The following is a 9,031-nucleotide window of genomic DNA, read 5'->3' on the forward strand; positions in this document are numbered from 1 at the left end:
TGCTATGTTTTGGACTGATGACAAAACCAATGTGGATAACAGACTGATGTTTTAGTGATTGCTGAGCAGTGCTTACACAGCAACAAGGCCTTTTGTATTTCTCATGCTGGACTGTGGGTGCGTGGGCTGGTGCTGCACAAGAAGCTGGGACGGGACAGAGATGGAACAGCTGACCCCAACTGACCAAAGGGATATTCCACACCATACGACATTGTGCTCAGTGATAAAAAGCTCAAGGAAAGGGGGAGGAAGAGAGAACATTTGGAGTGATGGCATTTGTCTTCCCAAGGAGCTGTTACATGTGATGGAGCCCGGCTGTCCCGGATATGGCTGAACGCCTGCCTGCTGATGGGAAGCAATGAATGAATTCCTTGTTTTGCTCTGCTTGCACGCCCAGCTTTTGCTTTACCTATCAAACTGTCTTTATCTCAACCCATAAATTTTCACACTTTTACTCTTCCATGCTGTCTCCCATTTCCCCGGGGGGTGAATGAGTGAGTGGCTGCGTGAGGATGAGCTGCTTACTGGGGTTAAACCACAACAAGTGACTGCTTCGAACAGAACAGGACTGACTTGCAGCTGACAGAGCTGGAAGAGTGTTTCATAGCAGCATCAGCCTTCCCCTTCTGCTTAGAAACCTGTGGTGCATAAGCTACAGGTGTCACTATGGTTCTCTGAAGACCTTATTCCAAATAAAACTCTGTGAAAGAATAATTTCCTGAAGCAAATTATGCTGCCGCGGGTCTAAATATTGCAGGGCACTGAGAGCACATCTCTGCAAAACTCTGCCAACTTTTCTGGCTCTTTGTGGCATTCTGTGTCAAAAAAGAGTTTCTGTTCTCCTCAAAGCCTTTGTTGTGCAGTTGGAGGTAAGGGGATTATACAGGCACAGAAATAAGTAGATGATACAAAGCTGAATACAACTTCACTGCAACAAGACTAAAACAGTAACAGAGGCACTTCACAGCTCCCAAGTGACCCATGTTATTTTGAAGATATGACACTGGAGTTCATTCAGACTTTGCATTCCCACTTGTTCTCTTGGTAAAGTAAAAGAAAAGGTGGAAACTTCCCTCCAGCAGTTTTGATCTGCTTGAGCAATCCAAGTTACAGAGACCTCTGTGATGGAAGTTGAAGTTGTCAAACATAATTCAAGAAGTTCAGGGAGAAGCAGAGAAGTTAATGAGTTGACTGGGATGACAACTTTCATGGAAGGATAAGAGGGGACATCATAAATGAACTAGCCCCCTTTTCTGCTTCTCTGCCTTTCATTGTCCTGTTATGACAAGGTCAATGAAGATTATATACTTACAACAAATTGCCATATTTAAAAAACTAAGTTATCTCTTTATTAAGAAATCTATGTCAAACATAGCTGCTGCTAGCATCCCAGTACATGCCAAAAGACTGATTTATTTTTACCCTTTCTTCTCTTTTGCAACGAGTTGTCCTTGTCAAGCACTTTATCACATCTCTTTACAGTTGTTATTGTTGCTGAAGTGTGTTGGTAAAAGCTATTGACAATTCAGGGGGACTAGAGGGATTTAAATGTTATTAGCTGATCACTGAAAGACAGTTTTACTCTCTCCTGGCTGCTTTACTGCTACAGCGTGTTAGATCTTGGTGTTCTTTCAATATGCAGTTCCCTGGATCATTCTTGTTTGTATCACTGCTGATTGCAGGGTAATGGCTCCAATCCTGTTGCTACCAACCTTTCTTTGTCAACTTCCGGCTCCTTTCATGGCTTATGGTTTCTTCTACATAAAGCAAATTGAAGTTTCTTCTAGGTATTGCTGGTCTTGTTTGACACACTGAGCCAAGCAGTTTCATTAGTTTATCCACAGCTGCTGTCAGGCTACTGCTGGCACTGCCCTGACTCTCTAGCTGAGATGGACTTCTCTGGGGGAAATTAAAATGAGAGGAGGAGCAAGCCTGTGCTTCAGCTGCAGGTGAGAGAAATTTGTTCGTGTTCTCCTTTCCATTGGTCTCAGGGGACTGAGCATCAGGGTTCTTTTTCTGATTCTCCAGTAAGCCTTGAGAGGCACCCCACCTTTAAAAAAGTGCAAAACTGCTTCAAGCAGTTTAAAAGAGCACAGAATTAATGATGGACTTTTAGAAGCTTGAAAGCTGTAAGTTCTGGAGGAAAATATGGTGGATACCTAAAGCATGTGACACTTGGAATGATATAGTCATGCAGTGGTAGATGACAGGTTGGGGAAAAAAGTCTTCCTGGGAAAGGTTTTCCTTTCTGAGACAGCATACTTCTATCTCAGTGTGCTTTTTTCTTCCCTACTGTTGTGGATAGGAGAGTGCTATAACCTTTTTCACTTGTGGGGCAGGTGTTGTAAGCAAGGAATCCTGGTTTTATGTGCTGAGGTACCACCTGAAACCAGCTATCAATTGGAGTATAGTTAAGCAGAATGACTGGACATGCATTTATGATCTATGTCACGCCACATGCAAGTGCACGTGGATGGCTACTGCATAGAGAGCCACCGGTGATGCGAGTTCCTTGTGATCTAGAGGACGCTACAAGATTATCCCATGTAAGTCACTTGTCCAGAAGATTCAAACCAGCTAGTAGAAAGATCACAAAGAATTAAGATACTGTGCATCTGGGCTTCACTCTGAGCTTGACTTTGTGTGTATGGAAGAAAGAGTGGACTTACATAGAAACACTCTTGTTGTATTAGAGAGATCTGCTGCACTGACATGTTTGTCCACAGGGAAAGGAACCATTCTTCTCGGCAGGAAACATTTCCCCATCTCCCAGAGCACAAGCATTTGAGAATGTCAGGAAGCTTGGTTTTACCTTTATGGCACCAGCTGGGAGAAGATCCCACTGGTAACACACAGGTAAGAGGCAGAGGAATAGGTACCAGTTGGGATGTAGCATTGGGGTTTAAACATACATCTTGCCAGGTCTTTGAATGTAGTTTCCCAGTGGCTCAGGAATTATTTCAGGCATCAAAACTGGAGTGACTGCTGAGTGGGAGCATAGGCCTGTACACTGAAATCCCACTTGTGCCAGAAGAATGTGTCCCTTTAAGATCATTAGGAGTGGGAAGAAATGGGAATGCAAACACAGACCTGAAAACACAATACATTATCTTTATTTATGCTGTTGTGCCTAAACAAAACAGATCTTCTAATGAGAAATCTGGTCGTCAGCCAGCAGCAAAGTAGCATGCCAAATGCTCTTCCAGGGTGAAATACGTGACATTCCCAGCTGCCTGCTTACTATTTTTCCTTCAACGTCATCACTCTGAAGCTCACTGTTTGTATTTATTCCATTGCCTACAAACACACTCTGTTCGTGAATCCTCAGTTACTCACTGTAATTATAATAATAACAAAAGAAGCTGAAACATGTTTCCCTGAAATACAGATATTTATCTCTGGCTGGGTAAGGGACTAATTAGTAACTATTCACTCTGGCTTTCTGCAATTTTAGGCCTTTTTTTTTGGCAGCACTGTTGCGTTTGTTTTTTGTACTCGGTTTCAAAATCTTTAGTTATGCAACTACTAGAGATGGAAAGGACTATGGTTACCAACCTTTGTCCCCGAGATAGCTTCTTTCACATTGTCAAAATGTCATTTCCCAGTTCTATTTATTGTCTCAAGTAACATTTATAGCTTTCTAGTTTCTGAGGAAAGTACAGGTTTTGGACTGGTTCTGTTTGAAACATTTTAGTTTTATGTAAGCTTTAAAAATAAAATCAATATTTTTTCTTTTGCAAGAAAAGCAATTTCCTTGTAGAATACTATTTTAATTAGCTGGGAAAAAGGTAAATTTATACACAAGACAATTCATCTGTGAATCACTTTTTGAACAATTTTAATTTTTATTAACGTTATTTGTCAAAACATGAGTTACGGTGGCTGGGAAAGTGATGAAAAAATACTATAAATATAGCTGCCATAGTGATAATGGTAGTGTAAATACTTGGATTCAACCTACACATTACTAGGTAGAGAAATAGTTTTGTACTTCAATCAACATGGCAAAAAAGAAACTAAGAACTTGCTCTTTTCTGATAGCCTTTGATTCAAGTAGATTTAATAAAACTTTCTGTGAAAAATAAAGAAAACTGCTTCCCAAGGTGAGATCTCCTGTTGGTGTCACATGTGTGTGAGCACACCAGACTGGGATGTGTCTTTTGGAAGGGAATGCATTATACACTTTAATGGTGATTCCATTGCTGTTCCTTGGTTAATTGCTGTAATTGCTTAATGTTTCCTCTGTAAGAGATGCAATTTTTTGATCAATGGAACATTCAGAGGTCAGGGAAAATAATTACTTGTCTGCAAAATATTCTAGGGTTTTCTTTGAGTAATAATTTCATAGGCTTTACATCAAAAAGTGCTGTCATGGTTGAATGCATAAAATTATACTGTGCTTACCTTTAACTGCAGAATAGGTGCTTTTTCCAATGCTTTTAAATCCAATGGCTGCAGTAGCTGATTGTGAAACTGTCCTGTTTGTAAAAGAGATGAGTAGAAGTAGCAAGCCACTTACAAATAAAATACCATGCCAAAAGGAGGTGGAAAATATAAGATATAGCTTTATACTTCCATGTTGAAAAATTTTGGGCCCTTCCTTGACCTAGATAGGCTGGAGAGTTGGGCAGGGAAAAATTTAATAAAATATAACAAGGGCAAGTGTAGAGTCTTGCATCTGAGCAAGAACAACCCCAGGTTCCAGTATAAGTTGGGGAATGACCTATTAGAGAGCAGCGTAGAGGAAAGGGACCTGGGGGTCCTAGTAGACAGCAGGATGACCATGAGCCAGCACTGTGCCCTTGTGGCCAGGAAGGCCAATGGAGTGTATTAGAAGGAGGGTGGTTAGTAGGTCAAGAGAGGTTCTCCTTCCCCTCTACTCTGCCCTGGTGAGACCACATCTGGAATATTGTGTCCAGTTCTGGGCCCCTCAGTTCAAGAAGGACAGGGAACTGCTGGAGAGAGTCCAGTGCAGGGCAACGAAGATGATTAAGGGAGTGGAGCATCTCCCTTATGAGGAAAGGCTGAGGGAGTTGGGTCTCTTTAGCTTGGAGGAGACTGAGGGGTGACCTCATTAATGTTTACAAATATAAAAAGGGTGAGTGTCATGAGGATGAAGCCAGGCTCTTCTCAGTGACAACCGATGATAGGACAAGGGGTAATGGCTGCAAACCGGAACACAAGAGGTTCCACTTAAATATGAGAAGAAACTTCTCAGTGAGAGTGACAGAACACTGGAACAGGCTGCCCATGGGGGTTGTGGAGTCTCCTTCTCTGGAGACATTCAAAACCCGCCTGGACACATTCCTGTGTAACCTCATCTAGGTGTTCCTGCTCTGGTGGGAAGATTGGACTAGATGATCTTTCAAGGTCCCTTCCAATCCCTAACATTCTGTGATTCTGTGACTTCAATTCTGTCTTTGTCCTGTAAATAAAAGCTGCAGATATAATTACTAGTAAGAGGATTCTGAGCATACAACTCCACATTCATTTTTTCCCATCATTTGAATCAGTAATTCTTTAGATTTTTTGGTTTTCCCTTTGCCATTTAGATTTTGAACCCCATCAGTGCTTTAGACGCAATACTAATCCTGTTTTTTGTTTCTGCTACATTGTATACTAAAGACAAGGATGTGAAGTTCATATCTCCCCTGCAAACCACCATCTCTACATGTCCATTTGTTAGTGGTAAACAGTCATTGTCCTTCGTGCTTCGATCATATTGGTCTCATTATTTGGGCTGTTTCTGTTTGTCTTTCCCAAAACTGTATTTTTTTCTTACCAGTCAGCTTCTGTCTCTGAGGCTTTGTACTGCTTTATTGAATGGCTAACTTTGCTTCTGTAGTGTCAAAATAGCATAATAATGATGTAACATTATTATCTGTTTATCTGTCTATCCCTTTTTTTATTTGTCTGACAAGTGATACATGTGGGTGATCTAAATGGTAACAGCTCATCAAACACATCTGAACATCTCGATCAAAATTTTTGGGTGGCTATTGTTAACCTTCCTACTTTTTCCACATGTACAGACTGCTGACAGCAAAGAACATGTGGTTTAAAAACTCAATCTCATGGAGACAAACCTGTGAGATGACTAGTGAAATGTCAGAGAGTCACCCAGTATTGCTTTTCAGTTGTTTTCAGGCTAAGTAGAGCTCACTCATTCCCTTTAAAAAAGGCAAGAGGAATGTTCTTCATAATGGGCTCCTTTGAGAGCCTCTCTTAGAACAGATTCTGCATAGGAGTGTGTCTCCCTGGCTCTTTCATCTGCCCCCTGCAGTCACACAGCAACTTGTGTCCTCCATCAGGGACCTAAAGCCATACTGGTGCAACAGCTCAGTTCTTTAATGGGAAAATTGTGCAACCAGCTGGAACTATAGTTGGGAAAGATATTTTTCCTAGAAAAAAGGGGTACTGAACTATAGGCATTGGTACAGAGATCCAAAGGTCATGGGCTGCAAAGCTAAGGATAGACTTAATCAAGTTGTGCATCAGCATAAGAGAAATGCAGTCCTTGTTGGTTCTTCCTCTTGTCCCAATGGGTTGTTAACTTAGCATTTCCTCGTGTCTGAGATAAGGGGCTATGTGCATTTCTACTCCCTGATGTTTGCTCTCACACAAGTTATTGGTGGATAGGTGGAGCTCTTCTTTGGTTCAGACTGTTTTTCTCAGGCATTATCCTCTCAGCATTGGGATGGGTACAATACTATTCCAATTATATGAAATCACAGTTTTGTTAATGCACTACTTGTCAAAAGGCCTATAAAACATGCCAAAGATAATACATGAACTCACTTTAAGTCAGCTGAGGACAGACATCTGAATCTTGAATGTGTGCACAGACATTTGAAATGCAGACAGCAAGATGTGGCCAGGGAGCAGAGAGAAAGCAATGCTGGCTGAAGTGTGGGTACAGTCTTTCCATATATTATAGCTAATTTGCTCCCATAGAAACATATATTTGAAAGCTTATTTCAAGTATCTGTTCTTTACTCTCATAGTTACGTTGTGGTACAGCAGTTCTCCCCCAAAGTGATGCTAGTATTCTTTAAGGGAAGCTACTGTACTGGCTGTTAAATTCTACACAGTAAATCCACTATTCTTGCTATATCTCTTCAGTAAAAATAAAAGAGTCAAAAAACAGGAGTTAGAACTGGAACAATCTTATTAGAAAACCCCTGTGATTTAAATGGGGGCCAAAATACCACAGACAGCCACACAGAGGTCAAACTACACCGCTAAGTACTAAAACTAATTAATTCACTGCTCTGTTTTGTTGTAGAAGTGATTCTTTTCCCTTTGCCTTCTTTCCTGCAGGGATGAACCATGTTTGGGTTTTGACTCACAGTTGTTTTCATCCCTCCCTGGAGCATCAGCCTGTGGCTCACCTGTTTCCTTAACTTTCTCCTCAGAAATTAGAAGCTGACTGCTTTCCAGCCTCTGTTTCCAGATACAATCTTTTTTCATCCAGTTAATAATGATTTTGCCTTTTACTGAACATTTTATTTTCAGCTGCAGAGACCTACTGGTGGGTGTGTACATTAGTAGCACAGAGTTCATAGTTCATGGAGTCTTTCAGCTACAATGGTGAGGGTGGGATGAAATGTTTTGTAGTTATTCCCTGTAATGGGGCTCAGATACTACTATTGGTCTGGCGCACCTTGACTATTATGGAGGAAAACATGAGGGAGCTTCTATCTCTGTTACAGGAACACTTCCTCCACTCAGTCAAAATATGCCCTGTTCACTTTCAATGTGTCTATTACTTAAGCAGGGGACCTTACTTCTAGCTAATATTATTGTAATAAACTTGAATATTATCCTTTAAAGAAAATAGCCTGAGGTAACCAGTCTAGGAGAGTAATACTACAGCTTCATCTTGCAACTGGTTGAAAAAAGTGGTGAATGGGTCACGAGAAAAGGTGTGAAGAATTAGGGGCAAAGAATAGGCCTTGTAAGTTCACTCTATGATTTTTTAAAAAGTGATTTTTAGAGGGCAGCAAAATGTCTCTAGTGTTGATAGATAAAAGGGATGACATAAAATGCAAGCTATAATATATACTAGAATATCCTTCAAAAGCCAAACATCTCAAAAATTGGTGTGCACTTAATTTAGTTCACAGGTTGCTAGGCTTTATGCAGAAATGTCAGAATTAATGTCCCTTTTTACCACTATGGAATTATATACTGTTTTAAATTCAATTTATAATATTCTATCTTTAGTCCTTTCTCATTTTTTGTTGCTTGAGTACTGTACCAAGGAACTTATTTGCAACCCACAGTGTCTTGGGTACAGAGGTCCTTGACTTTTTCCTCTTGTTAATTATGCTGCTATTGCTAGAAAGCACTACTAAAATGAAGCAGTTAGTTTCTTGGCCTTTCCTTTCTCTTAAGGTTACATTTGCTGGCAACTCCTTCGCTAGTGCCCTGTGTCCCCTTCCCTGTACCTCTGACTGCCTGTCAGCAGCTGCTGCACTTTGCTGTGGAGGTTTGTGCATTTTGGAGAGTGTGGCTTCTCCTACCTGTACCCACTTTCAGAACCTGGGGGTGCTGTCACCCAGTGCGCTGCAGGTACTAACAAACATCACATTTCTCTTTTGTGGGAAAGGTCTCTTCTCCCCACTGCTGTCCTACTGTCTTGTGCTAGTGAACTTCTGGGCAGCAGAGCTCACATGCAAGGTGATATGTCTTGCAGTCTGCTGCAGGGAAGTTGGTAACTGATCAGGTGCACAAAACAGCCCAAGTGTGCTTTTCCAGGACGTATTATTATTTAAGTAAAGGTATTTGCTAAAGAGATTCACCAATGGGCAATAAAGTATGCCTCATCTTTAAGTTAGTGTGAGAAGAATTAAACTGATGTATAAACGCTTTCATTTCCATACAGCTTAATCTGTGACTCAAAAATAACAGTATATCATTAACAGAACAGATGCACTTCTGAACTGCCAAATGCTTTTTCTGAGTCTTATTTTAGGCATTTGTTTCACAACATTGCCAGTTGGTAAGGTATATTTCTTGTGGGGAAGGC

Source organism: Streptopelia decaocto (genome assembly GCF_964273445.1).
Source record: "Streptopelia decaocto genome assembly, chromosome: 2".
Classification (NCBI taxonomy): Eukaryota; Metazoa; Chordata; class Aves; order Columbiformes; family Columbidae; genus Streptopelia; species Streptopelia decaocto.